The 15,177-nt window shown below is 43.9% G+C and overlaps 1 pseudogene; it reads left to right on the plus strand.

Moving 5' to 3' along the window:
* Positions 1-15,177, plus strand: part of LOC118382393 (phospholipid phosphatase-related protein type 1-like) — a 198,521-nt pseudogene that overhangs the window by 64,816 nt on the left and 118,528 nt on the right.

Here is a 15,177-nt window from a genome sequence, read left to right on the forward strand (position 1 = left end):
GTGGTGGACTGAATCTAGAGGTTTTAACACAGAGACTGCTGTGTTCATGTAGATTGAGTCGTCAGTCAATTACTGGGAGGAGTGATGCTTGAACAATCTTCCTCCTTATTTCAAAAGTGAGATAGTATTTAATAATATTTATATATATATATATATATATAATATTATAATATATGTATTAATCTAATTGGGAAATCAATGTTTACTCACAACTTTTTTTTGTCCACTTATCAATGTGTTTCTTAAAAGAACATCTTATCGTCAATCCCAATAACTAGATTCTTGTGATGGGGGACTATTAAAAGAACATTTTATCGTCAATCCCAATAACTAGATACTTGTGATGGGTCACTAGCTCAATTCGGGATGCTCTCAACGTACGGATAAATGTACGATACATTTAGGATAAATACATTTTACGAGACCTGGAGAGAAGAACATAAAGTTGGGTTTTATCAGCAATTAGCAGTAATTTCAGATCAGTGAGCTATTCTAGAGGTTTAAACACAGAGACTGAGTGGTGGACTGAATCTAGAGGTTTCAGATCAGTGAGCTATTCTTGAATGTAATTCAAACCAAGCAGGTGGTTGTGAATGACCTGCTGCACTGAGGGAAATATATTACTGTCATCTGCTTAGAGATGTAAGCTCCAGTTTGTATTATTCAGGGACAAACAAACAGGAATGTAAAGAGTGAACAGTAAAGCACTTAGTATTGAGGTTTGTGGGACTCATTTAGTTATGTTAAGAAAATGACACTGAAATTCATCAGCAGAGTTTGGTCTAGACCAATTTCGGGTGGCTTCCGTTGCCGGAGTGCATGATCAACAGTATCGAATGCTTTCGACAGATCAATATGAAGGGCAGTGCTGTGTCCTGTCTAGTGGGTTAACCAGTTCATTATGACTAGAGAAGCAGTTGAGATGGTGTCCTGTCTAGTTGGTTAACCAGTTCATTATGACTAGAGAAGCAGCTGAGGTGGTGTCCTGTCTATTGGGTTAACCAGTTCATTATGACTAGAGAAGCAGCTGAGATGGTGTCCTGTCTATTGGGTTAACCAGTTCATTATGACTAGAGAAGCAGCTAAGATGGTGTCCTGTCTAGTTGGTTAACCAGTTCATTATGACTAGAGAAGCAGCTGAGGTGGTGTCCTGTCTAGTGGGTTAACCAGTTCATTATGACTAGAGAAGCAGCTAAGATGGTGTCCTGTCTAGTTGGTTAACCAGTTCATTATGACTAGAGAAGCAGCTGAGATGGTGTCCTGTCTAGTGGGTTAACCAGTTCATTATGACTAGAGAAGCAGCTGAGATGGTGTCCTGTCTAGTTGGTTAACCAGTTCATTATGACTAGAGAAGCAGCTAAGATGGTGTCCTGTCTAGTTGGTTAACCAGTTCATTATGACTAGAGAAGCAGCTAAGATGGTGTCCTGTCTAGTTGGTTAACCAGTTCATTATGACTAGAGAAGCAGCTGAGATGGTGTCCTGTCTAGTTGGTTAACCAGTTCATTATGACTAGAGAAGCAGCTAAGATGGTGTCCTGTCTAGTGGGTTAACCAGTTCATTATGACTAGAGAAGCAGCTAAGATGGTGTCCTGTCTAGTTGGTTAACCAGTTCATTATGACTAGAGAAGCAGCTAAGATGGTGTCCTGTCTAGTTGGTTAACCAGTTCATTATGACTAGAGAAGCAGCTGAGATGGTGTCCTGTCTAGTGGGTTAACCAGTTCATTATGACTAGAGAAGCAGCTGAGATGGTGTCCTGTCTAGTGGGTTAACCAGTTCATTATGACTAGAGAAGCAGCTGACAGGACAGCTGTTAGCTCCATCAGCTCTGTTATCCCCGTTAGCCCCATCAGCTCCGTTATCTCCGTTAGCCCCATCAGCTCCGTTATCCCCGTTAGTCCCATCAGCTCCGTTATCTCCGTTAGCCCCAGCACCTCCGTTAGCTCCGTTATCCCTGTTAGCCCCATCAGCTCCGTTATCCCCGTTAGCCCCATCAGCTCCGTTAGCTCCGTTATCCCCGTTAGCCCCATCAGCTCCGTTAGCTCCATTATCCCGTTAGCCCCATCAGCTCCGTTACCCCCTTTAGCCCCATCAGCGCCGTTAGCTCCATTATCCCCATTAGCCCCAGCACCTCCGTTAGCTCCGTTATCCCCGTTAGCCCCATCAGATTCGTTAGCTCCGTTATCCCCGTTAGCCCCATCAGATTCGTTAGCTCCATTATCCCCGTTAGCCCCATCAGCTCCGTTAGCTCCATTATCCCCGTTAGCCCCATCAGCTCCGTTAGCTCCGTTATCCCTGTTAGCCCCATCAGCTCCGTTATCCCCGTTAGCCCCATCAGCTCCGTTAGCTCCGTTATCCCCATTTGCCCCATCAGCTCCGTTAGCTCCATTATCCCATTAGCCCCATCAGCTCCGTTAGCTCCATTATTCCCGTTAGCCCCATCAGCTCCGTTAGCTCCGTTATCCCCATCAGCTCCGTTATCCCCGTTATCCCCATCAGCTCCGTTATCCCCGTTAGCCCCATCAGCTCTGTTAGCTCCATTATCCCCGTTAGCCCCATCAGCTCCGTTAGCTCCATTATCCCCGTTAGCCCCATCAGCTCCGTTAGCTCCGTTATCCCTGTTAGCCCCATCAGCTCCGTTATCCCCGTTACCCCCATCAGCTCCGTTATCCCCGTTAGCCCCATCAGCTCCGTTATCCCTGTTAGTTCCGCTATCCTCGTTAGCCCCATCAGCTCCGTTAGCTCCATTATCCCCGTTAGCTCCGTTAGCTCCATTATCCCCGTTAGCCCCATCAGCTCCGTTATCCCCGTTATCCCCATCAGCTCCGTTAGCTCCATTATCCCTGTTAGTTCCGTTATCCCCGTTAGCTCCGTTAGTTCCGTTATCCCCGTTAACCCCATCAGCTCCGTTATCCCCGTTAGCCCCATCAGCTCCGTTATCCCTGTTAGCCCCATCAGCTCCGTTATCCCTGTTAGCTCCGTTATCCCTGTTAGTTCCGTTATCCCCATTAGCCCCATCAGCTCCGTTAGCCCCGTTATGCCTGTTAGCTCCGTTATTTATTAAAGTCTGCCGGAGAGTGTACAGTCTGGTTTTAGCACCCCTCGAATTGAGAGGATTTCCAGCAGTCAATACACAAAACTAATGTAGTAATAACAGGAATGACCTGGGGGCTTGGGCTGTCAGAGTCACTGGGTTCGTGACTGGGCTATGTTCCAAGACAGTCGCTGTGGTCCTCAGTCGCTTGGCTGTATCTTTATCCCTGTTAGCTCCGTTATCCCCATTAGCCCCATCAGCTCCGTTATCTCAGGAATGACCTGGGGGCTTGGGCTGTCAGAGTCACTGGGTTCGTGACTGGGCTATGTTCCAAGACAGTCGCTGTGGTCCTCAGTCGCTTGGCTGTATTTGTCTTCATTTGACCAATCCAATTGCTTTCAAAACCGGTGGAAATAGCCACGTTCACTGTGGCACAGTATGTTTTCATTTAAGAAATGGCAATTTATGTAATTAACCTTCCATTGTTACACTCATCAGCAGTACGTTTTATGGTCCCCACGATGAAATTGAGAAGGGGGCTACGAATCTGTCTCCGTACATTTGTTCATGTGTATGTCACACGATATCTCAGACACCACTGGGTGAATGATGCCTCATTCATGGGGGATGACATGTAAACGATTGCCTCTTGTTTGTTCGTTATATTTGACAGGACCCGCTGTTCGTATTGATCACTGATGCTGATTAGACTGACTGTAATATTAAAGTGTAGGTATTTGATTAGACTGTCTGTAATATCATAGTGCTGATTAAAGTGTAGGTATTTGATTAGACTGTCTGTAATATTAAAGTGTAGGTATTTGATTAGACTGTCTGTAATATCATAGTGCTGATTAAAGTGTAGGTATTTGATTAGACTGTCTGTAATATCATAGTGCTGATTAAAGTGTAGGTATTTGATTAGACTGTCTGTAATATCATAGTGCTGATTAAAGTGTAGGTATTTGATTAGACTGTCTGTAATATCATAGTGCTGATTAAAGTGTAGGTATTTGATTAGACTGTCTGTAATATCATAGTGCTGATTAAAGTGTAGGTATTTGATTAGACTGACTGTAATATCATAGTGCTGATTAAAGTGTAGGTATTTGATTAGACTGACTGTAATATTAAAGTGTAGGTATTTGATTAGACTGTCTGTAATATCATAGTGCTGATTAAAGTGTAGGTATTTGATTAGACTGTCTGTAATATCATAGTGCTGATTAAAGTGTAGGTATTTGATTAGACTGTCTGTAATATCATAGTGCTGATTAAAGTGTAGGTATTTGATTAGACTGTCTGTAATATCATAGTGCTGATTAAAGTGTAGGTATTTGATTAGACTGACTGTAATATCATAGTGCTGATTAAAGTGTAGGTATTTGATTAGACTGTCTGTAATATCATAGTGCTGATTAAAGTGTAGGTATTTGATTAGACTGACTGTAATATTAAAGTGTAGGTATTTGATTAGACTGTCTGTAATATCATAGTGCTGATTAAAGTGTAGGTATTTGATTAGACTGTCTGTAATATCATAGTGCTGATTAAAGTGTAGGTATTTCTGACACACGGCTTCATGTCTCATTAGACTGACTGTAATATCATAGTGCTGATTAAAGTGTAGGTATTTGATTAGACTGTCTGTAATATCATAGTGCTGATTAAAGTGTAGGTATTTGATTAGACTGTCTGTAATATCATAGTGCTGATTAAAGTGTAGGTATTTGATTAGACTGACTGTAATATCATAGTGCTGATTAAAGTGTAAGTATTTGATTAGACTGTCTGTAATATCATAGTGCTGATTAAAGTGTAGGTATTTGATTAGACTGTCTGTAATATCATAGTGCTGATTAAAGTGTAGGTATTTGATTAGACTGTCTGTAATATCATAGTGCTGATTAAAGTGTAGGTATTTGATTAGACTGTCTGTAATATCATAGTGCTGATTAAAGTGTAGGTATTTGATTAGACTGTCTGTAATATCATAGTGCTGATTACAGTGTAGGTATTTGATTAGACTGTCTGTAATATCATAGTGCTGATTAAAGTGTAGGTATTTGATTAGACTGTCTGTAATATCATAGTGCTGATTAAAGTGTAGGTATTTGATTAGACTGTCTGTCTCCTTCCTGACTCCATCAAGGTCAATGGAACAGAAGCTTCTCTCTTGTAACTAAGGCCGGTTCTCTTGTAACCAAGGGGCGATTTACCCTATACCTGGACTAAAACTCCACTTCAAATGGAGAATGTCCATTGGGTTTGCTTTGTCTGTCCAGGACTAGGCTTTATCTGTGCCTGGGAAACTGGTCCTAAGTCCTGAGAGTTTTCGAAAAATAGCCTCTTTATAAACATCACCCAACTATTTTTTTATTTGACTTATGTTGGCTACTATGCTACTAGCCAACCAGGCCTAAATACTACTAACCAACCAGTCTTGGTTATATAAAGTGTTAGTAGTCATGCAGCTAACCACTACAAAGGCTTCATGTCTCAGAGAGAGAGACCAGACACACTGCTTCATGTCTCAGAGGGAGAGACCAGACACATGGCTTCATGTCTCAGAGGGAGAGACCAGACACATGGCTTCATGTCTCAGAGGGAGAGACCAGACACACGGCTTCATGTCTCAGAGAGAGAGACCAGACACACAGCTTCATGTCTCAGAGAGAGAGACCAGACACACAGCTTCATGTCTCAGAGAGAGAGACCAGACACACAGCTTCATGTATCATAGAGAGAGACCAGACACACAGCTTCATGTCTCAGAGAGAGAGACCAGACACACGGCTTCATGTCTCAGAGAGAGAGAGACCAGACACACGGCTTCATGTCTCAGAGAGAGAGACCAGATACACAGCTTCATGTCTCAGAGAGAGAGACCAGACACACAGCTTCATGTCTCAGAGAGAGAGACCAGACACACAGCTTCATGTCTCAGAGGGCGAGACCAGACACACGGGTTCATTTATCAGAGAGACCAGACACACGGCTTCATGTCTCAGAGAGAGAGACCAGACACATGGCTTCATGTCTCAGAGAGAGAGACCAGACACACGGCTTCATGTCTCAGAGAGAGAGACCGGACACACGGCTTCATGTCTCAGAGAGAGAGACCAGACACACGGCTTCATGTCTCAGAGAGAGAGACCAGACACACGGCTTCATATCTCAGAGGGAGACCAGACACACGGATGTCAGAGAGAGACCAGACGGCTTCATGTCTCAGAGAGAGACCAGACACACGGCTTCATGTCTCAGAGAGAGACCAGACACACGGCTTCATGTCTCAGAGAGAGAGACCAGACACACGGCTTCATATCTCAGAGAGAGAGACCAGACACACGGCTTCATGTCTCAGAGAGAGAGACCAGACACACGGCTTCATGTCTCAGAGAGAGAGACCAGACACACGGCTTCATGTCTCAGAGGGAGAGACCAGACACACGGCTTCATGTCTCAGAGAGAGAGACCAGAAACACGGCTTCATGTCTCAGAGAGAGAGACCAGACACACGGCTTCATGTCTCAGAGAGAGAGACCAGACACACTGCTTCATGTCTCAGAGAGAGCAGACACATGTTCTACCGTCTTTAGTTTCATCACAAATTAGTAACAAACCTTTTGAATTTACCTTACCGTAACATCTCTCTCTCTGTGGTTAAAAAGGGATATAAGTTACATTTCTGAGAGTGGGCGAGAGAGTTTTGTTTGTGTGTATTGTTGTGAATTGTTAGATATTACTCCACTAGTGGAGCTAAGAACACAAGCATTTCACTACACCTGCAATAACACCTGCAATACATGTATCACTAGCTACTTTAAACAAAGCCACTTAATATAATGTTTACATACCCTACATTACTCATCTCATATGTATATACTGTACTCGATAGCATCTACTGCATCTTGCCTATGCCGTTCTGTACCATCACTCATTCATATATATTTATATACATATTCTTCATCCCTTTACACTTGTGTGTATAAGGTAGTTGTTGTGAAATTGTTAGGTTAGATTACTTGTTGGTTATTACTGCATTGTCGGAACTAGAAGCACAAGCATTTCGCTACACTCACATTAACATCTGCTAACCATGTGTATGTGACAAATACAATTTGATATGATTTGATATGTGTTTGTGACCAATAACATGTGATTTGATTTGTTTATAGCCTGGTACAGTTTAAGCGCCATCTTGTTGTTGTTGTCCTGAGGTAGAATGTATACAGTCACGATAACCGATGAAAAGAGAGGTAGACGAGTCAGAATTTGAGCATTGGGTATTTCAAGACGGGTGAACAATGGGTCAAGACTACCACTGCCATAGAGTCAACACACCATGTGCCGTTGAAGAGGCATACCCCCCTCCTCTCAGGTATTTTTAGTTAAAAAAAAGATAAACCCCAAAATAATCACAAAATAGCAAAGTCGGGTTGAAGCTCGCCGAAGCTAAGGTTAGGGTTTCTTCTAGACATCCATTAAGCATGGTTCACATTGGCAGTTCTAAGTCACTCAAATCCATTTGTTTTGCATATCTGATTAGAATCTGATATTTTTCCTGCACTCTAAACAGCCAAAAAGCACATGGAATTTGATATTTGACTGCTGTGGCTAGCTGAACGGCTACCGAGCTAGCTAGTTGACTGCTGTGGCTAGCTGAACGGCTACCTAGCTAGCTAGTTGACTGCTGTGGCTTGCTGAACGGCTACCTAGCTAGCTAGTTGACTGCTGTGGCTAGCTGAACGGCTACCTAGCTAGCTAGTTGACTGCTGTGGCTTGCTGAACGGCTACCTAGCTAGCTAGTTGACTGCTGTGGCTAGCTGAACGGCTACCTAGCTAGCTAGTTGACTGCTGTGGCTAGCTGAACGGCTACCTAGCTAGCTAGTTGACTGCTTTGGCTAGCTAATCGGTTACTGAGCTAGCTAGTTGGATCATGTTACATTTTGAGGCTTTAAACGTGTTCTTACATGTTTGCATATTTGTCACCTTAGCTTGCTACACAACTTCTGAGTGACAGGAAGCACGAGCACCACCACCAATCAGCCGGCACCACTGCTCACACACCTGTTGTTACTATGACAACTATCATAGCTGTCTGAACACACACACAAATCTGATTGGTCACTTGTAACTTACTGTTTGGACAGTCAGTATTCCAAAACGGATTTGAAAAACAAAATTGGTTTGAGGTTGAGGCCTGCAGTGTAAACAAAGCCTTAGTCACTAATGTGACCATGTTGTTCATTCAGGTGGTGATGGTGGGCACCTACTACTTTGAGGTCAGGTTTTTTTATTTTTTTTTCACCTTTATTTAACCAGGTAGGCTAGTTGAGAACAAGTTCTCATTTGCAACTGCCCTGGCCAAGATAAACATTCAGTTGAACAGACAACAGTGTGAACAGTTACACATGGAGTAAACAATTAACAAGTCAACAACACAGTAGAAAAAAAGGGAGTCTATATACAATGTGTGCAAAAGGCATGAGGAGGTAGGCGAATAATTACAATATTGCAGATTAACACTGGAGTGATAAATGATCAGATGGTCATGTGCAGGTAGAGATATTGGTGTGCAAAAGAGCAGAAAAGTAAATAAATAAAAACTGTGAGGATGAGGTAGGTGAAAATGGGTGGGCTATTTACCGATAGACTATGTACAGCTGCAGCGATCGGTTAGCTGCTCAGATAGCAGATGTTTGAAGTTGGTGAGGGAGATAAAAGTCTCCAACTTCAGCGATTTTTGCAATTCGTTCCAGTCACAGGCAGCAGAGAACTGGAAGGAAAGGCGGCCAAATGAGGTGTTGGCTTTAGGGATGATCAGTGAGATACACCTGCTGGAGCGCGTGCTACGGATGGGTGTTGCCATCGTGACCAGTGAACTGAGATAAGGCGGAGCTTTACCTAGCATGGCCTTGTAGATGACCTGGAGCCAGTGGGTCTGGCGACGAATATGTAGCGAGGGCCAGCCGACTAGAGCATACAAGTCGCAGTGGTGGGTAGTATAAGGTGCTTTAGTGACAAAACGGATGGCACTGTGATAAACTGCATCCAGTTTGCTGAGTAGAGTGTTGGAAGCAATTTTGTAGATGACATCGCCGAAGTCGAGGATCGGTAGGATAGTCAGTTTTACTAGGGTAAGCTTGGCAGCGTGAGTGAAGGAGGCTTTGTTGCGGAATAGAAAGCCGACTCTTGATTTGATTTTCGATTGGAGATGTTTGATATGAGTCTGGAAGGAGAGTTTGCAGTCTAGCCAGACACCTAGGTACTTATAGGTGTCCACATATTCAAGGTCGGAGCCATCCAGGGTGGTGATGCTAGTCGGGCATGCGGGTGCAGGCAGCGATCGGTTGAAAAGCATGCATTTGGTTTTACTATCGTTTAAGAGCAGTTGGAGGCCACGGAAGGAGTATTGTATGGCATTGAAGCTCGTTGATATCGTTGATATCATTTAGTACCTTGAGTGTGGCTGAGGTGCACCCGTGACCGGCTCGGAAACCAGATTGCATAGCGGAGAAGGTACGGTGGGATTCGAGATGGTCAGTGACCTGTTTGTTGACTTGGCTTTCGAAGACCTTAGATAGGCAGGGCAGGATGGATATAGGTCTGTAACAGTTTGGGTCCAGGGTGTCTCCCCCTTTGAAGAGGGGGATGACTGCGGCAGCTTTCCAATCCTTGGGGATCTCAGACGATATGAAAGAGAGGTTGAACAGGGTGGTAATAGGGGTTGCGACAATGGCGGCGGATAGTTTCAGAAATAGAGGGTCCAGCTTGTCAAGCCCAGCTGATTTATAAGGGTCCAGGTTTTGCAGCTCTTTCAGAACATCTGCTATCTGGATTTGGGTAAAGGAGAACCTGGAGAGGCTTGGGTGAGGAGCTACGGGGGGGGCCGAGCTGTTGGCCGAGGTAGGAGTAGCCAGGCAGAAGGCATGGCCAGCCGTTGAGAAATGCTTGTTGAAATTTTCGATAATCATGGATTTATCAGTGGTGACCGTGTTCCCTAGCCTCAGTGCAGTGGGCAGCTGGGAGGAGGTGCTCTTGTTCTCCATGGACTTCACAGTGTCCCAGAACTTTTTGGAGTTGGAGCTACAGGATGCAAACTTCTGCCTGAAGAAGCTGGCCTTAGCTTTCCTGACTGACTGCGTGTATTGGTTCCTGACAGTTGCATATCGCGGGGACTATTCGATGCTAATGCAGTCCGCCACAGGATGTTTTTGTGCTGGTCGAGGGCAGTCAGGTCTGGAGTGAACCAAGGGCTGTATCTGTTCTTAGTTCTGCATTTTTTGAACGGAGCATGCTTATCTAAAATGGTAAGGAAGTTACTCTTAAAGAATGACCAGGCATCCTCAACTGACGGGATGAGGTCAATGTCCTTCCAGGATACCCGGGCCAGGTCGATTAGAAAGGCCTGCTCACAGAAGTGTTTTAGGGAGCGTTTGACAGTGATGAGGGTTGGTCGTTTGACTGCGGCACCGTAGCGGATACAGGCAATGAGGCAGTGGTCGCTGAGATCCTGGTTGAAGACAGCGGAGGTGTATTTGGAGGGCCAGTTGGTCAGAATGACGTCTATGAGGGTGCCCTTGCTTACAGAGTTAGGGTTGTACCTGGTGGGTTCCTTGATGATTTGTATGAGATTGAGGGCATCTAGCTTAGATTGTAGGACTGCCGGGGTGTTAAGCATATCCCAGTTTAGGTCACCTAACAGAACAAACTCTGAAGCTAGATGGGGGGCAATCAATTCACAAATGGTGTCCAGGGCACAGCTGGGAGCTGAGGGGGTCGGTAGCAGGCGGCAACAGTGAGAGACTTATTTCTGGAGAGAGTAATTTTCAGAATAAGTAGTTCGAACTGTTTGGGTATGGACCTGGAAAGTATGACATTACTTTGCAGGCTATCTCTGCAGTAGACTGCAACTCCTCCCCCTTTGGCAGTTCTATCTTGACGGAAGATGTTATAGTTGGGTATGGAAATCTCTGAATTTTTGGTGGCCTTCCTGAGCCAGGATTCAGACACGGCAAGGACATCAGGGTTAGCAGAGTGTGCTAAAGCAGTGAGTAAAACAAACTTAGGGAGCAGGCTTCTGATGTTGACATGCATGAAACCAAGGCTTTTTCGATCACAAAAGTCAACAAATGAGGGTGCCTGGGGACATGCAGGGCCTGGGTTTACTTCCACATCACCCGCGGAACAGAGAAGGAGTAGTATGAGGGTGCGGCTAAAGGCTATCAAAACTGGTCGCCTAGAGCGTTGGGGACAGAGAATAAGAGGAGCAGGTTTCTGGGCATGGTAGAGTATATTCAGGGCATAATGCGCAGACGGGGGTATGGTGGGGTGCGGGTACAGCGGAGGTTGTATTTAGGTTAGATTAGGGTTCCAGCCTGATATCTCCCTAATGTTGTCTCTCCAGCTGGTGATAATGGCAGGGACCGTCCTGCTGGCCTCCTACTTTGAGTTAGGTCAGGTTGTATTTAGGTTAGGTTAGGTTGTGTTTGAGTTAGGTTGATTAGGTTAGGTTGTGTTTGAGTTAGATTAGGTTAGGTTGTGTTTGAGTTAGGTTGGGTTAGGTTGTATTTGAGTTAGGTTAGGTTGTGTTTGAGTTAGATCAGGTTGCATTTAGGTTAGGGTTCCATGCTGATATCTCCCTAATGTTGTCTCTCCAGCTGGTGATAATGGCAGGGACCGTCCTGCTGGCCTACTACTTTGAGCTGACCGACACTTTCGGCATCCACGTCCAGGGGTTCTTCTGCAACGATGCTGACCTGATGAAGCCGTACCCCGGGGTGGACGAGAGCAGCTTCATCCCTCCCCTCATCCTCTACTGCGTTGTCGCCGCCACTCCCACCATCATCGTGAGTACTGTCTGTCTGTCTGTCTGTCTGTCTGTCTGTCTGTCTGTCTGTCTGTCTGTCTGTCTGTCTGTCTGTCTGTCTGTCTGTCTGTCTGTCTGTCTGTCAGATTAGCTTTATTAGCATGAATGACAAGTCCACTGTTGCTCAAGCGAATTGAGATGTAATGAACAGTAACAGGTGTTACAAGAATGTATGAATGATAACAATGTGACGGTCTGAAAAGCATTTTACTTTGATGAGGAAAGAAACAAAGAAAGATATCTATATTGGGGCAATGACATCAGACAGTGTTTACCTGTAACAACATAGAACAGGTACAATGACATCAGACAGTGTTTACCTGTAACAACATAGAACAGGTACAATGACATCAGACAGTGTTTACCTGTAACAACATAGAACAGGTACAATGACATCAGACAGTGTTTACCTGTAACAACATAGAACAGGTACAATGACATCAGACAGTGTTTACCTGTAACAACATAGAACAGGTACAATGACATCAGACAGTGTTTACCTGTAACAACATAGAACAGGTACAATGACATCAGACAGTGTTTACCTGTAACAGCATAGAACAGGTACAATGACATCAGACAGTGTTTACCTGTAACAACATAGAACAGGTACAATGACATCAGACAGTGTTTACCTGTAACAACATAGAACAGGTACAATGACATCAGACAGTGTTTACCTGTAACAACATAGAACAGGTACAATGACATCAGACAGTGTTTACCTGTAACAACATAGAACAGGTACAATGACATCAGACAGTGTTTACCTGTAACAACATAGAACAGGTACAATGACATCAGACAGTGTTTACCTGTAACAACATAGAACAGGTACAATGACATCAGACAGTGTTTACCTGTAACAACATAGAACAGGTACAATGACATCAGACAGTGTTTACCTGTAACAACATAGAACAGGTACAATGACATCAGACAGTGTTTACCTGTAACAACATAGAACAGGTACAATGACATCAGACAGTGTTTACCTGTAACAACATAGAACAGGTACAATGACATCAGACAGTGTTTACCTGTAACAACATAGAACAGGTACAATGACATCAGACAGTGTTTACCTGTAACAGCATAGAACAGGTACAATGACATCAGACAGTGTTTACCTGTAACAACATAGAACAGGTACAATGACATCAGACAGTGTTTACCTGTACCTGTAACAACATAGAACAGGTACAATGACATCAGACAGTGTTTACCTGTCTCATAGAACAGGTACAATGACATCAGAACAGTGTTTACCTGTAACAGCATAGAACAGGTACAATGACATCAGACAGTGTTTACCTGTAAAACATAGAACAGGTACAATGACATCAGACAGTGTTTACCTGTACCTGTAACAACATAGAACAGGTACAATGACATCAGACAGTGTTTACCTGTAACAACAAGATCAGGTACAATGACATCAGACAGTGTTTACCTGTAACAACATAGAACAGGTACAATGACATCAGACAGTGTTTACCTGTAAAACATAGAACAGGTACAATGACATGGGACTGTTTACTGTCTAGAACAGGTTTTAAAACAGACAGTGTTTACCCCAACATGGGACTTACAATGACATCAGACAGTGTTTACCTGTAAAACAAGGTACAATGACATCAGACTGTTTACCTGTAACTCATAGAACAGGTACAATGACATCAACAGTGTTTACCTGTAACAACATAGATCAGGTACAATGACATCAGACAGTGTTTACCTGTAACAACATAGAACAGGTACAATGACATCAGACAGTGTTTACCTGTAACAACATAGAACAGGTACAATGACATCAGACAGTGTTTACCTGTAACAACATAGAACAGGTACAATGAACCCCAGTGTTTACTGGGACTAGAACAGGTACAATGACATCAGACAGTGTTTACCTGTAAAACATAGAACAGGTACAATGACATCAGACAGTGTTTACCTGTAACAACATAGAACAGGTACAATGACATCAGACAGTGTTTACCTGTACCTGTAACAACATAGATCAGGTACAATGACATCTCTCTCAGTTTTTAAAACAAGTTGAACCCCTTTCTGGGACTCCTGTCTCAGTTTTTAAAACAAATTGAACCCCTTTCTGGGACTTCTGTCTCAGTTTTTAAAACAAGTTGAACCCCTTTCTGGGACTTCTCTCTCAGTTTGTAAAACAAGTTGAAACCCTTTCTGGGACTTCTCTCTCAGTTTGTAAAACAAGTTGAAACCCTTTCTGGGACTTCTCTCTCAGTTTGTAAAACAAGTTGAAACCCTTTCTGGGACTTCTCTCTCAGTTTGTAAAACAAGTTGAACCCCTTTCTGGGACTTCTCTCTCAGTTTGTAAAACAAGTTGAACCCCCCTTTCTGGGACTTCTGTCTCAGTTTTTAAAACAAGTTGAACCCCTTTCTGGGACTTCTGTCTCAGTTTTTAAAACAAGTTGAACCCCTTTCTGGGACTTCTGTCTCAGTTTTTAAAACAAGTTGAACCCCCCTTTCTGGGACTTCTCTCTCCAGACACGAAGGTGCTTTTATCTGAGCTCCTTTATCTTTAGTTGTTTTCGGTATTTAATGAATAGATGTGTTAATTATTACAACAGAAAAGATCAATACATCAACGTAATTTCTCTCTACATATGTATTTCTACGTCTGATTGGGACTGCTATTTTCACTGTCTTTTGACTTTGGCTATGGATATTTAAGATCATTTGTTCGAGTGTTTACTTGAGATTTGGTGCATGGAAGTGGCTGGAGTTTTCAGAGGTTTAAGGATAGCTGCACCAGGGGTCACATAGAGGTTACGTCTGTAAGGTTCCACCAGGGGTCACATAGAGGTTACATCTGCAGGGTTCCACCAGGGGTCACATAGAGGTTACGTCAGTAAGGTTCCACCAGGGGTCACATAGTGGTTACGTCTGCAGGGTTCCACCAGGGGTCACATAGAGGTTACGTCTGTAAGGTTCCACCAGGGGTCACATAGAGGTTACGTCTGCAGGGTTCCACCAGGGGTCACATAGTGGTTACGTCTGCAGGGTTCCACCAGGGGTCACATAGAGGTTACGTCAGTAAGGTTCCACCAGGGGTCACATAGTGGTTACGTCTGCAGGGTTCCACCAGGGGTCACATAGAGGTTACGTCTGTAAGGTTCCACCAGGGGTCACATAGAGGTTACGTCTGCAGGGTTCCACCAGGGGTCACATAGAGGTTACGTCTGCAGGGTTCCACCAGGGGTCACATAGAGGTTACGTCTGTAAGGTTCCAC

Source organism: Oncorhynchus keta, chromosome 12 (genome assembly GCF_023373465.1).
Source record: "Oncorhynchus keta strain PuntledgeMale-10-30-2019 chromosome 12, Oket_V2, whole genome shotgun sequence".
In the NCBI taxonomy this organism is placed as follows: Eukaryota; Metazoa; Chordata; class Actinopteri; order Salmoniformes; family Salmonidae; genus Oncorhynchus; species Oncorhynchus keta.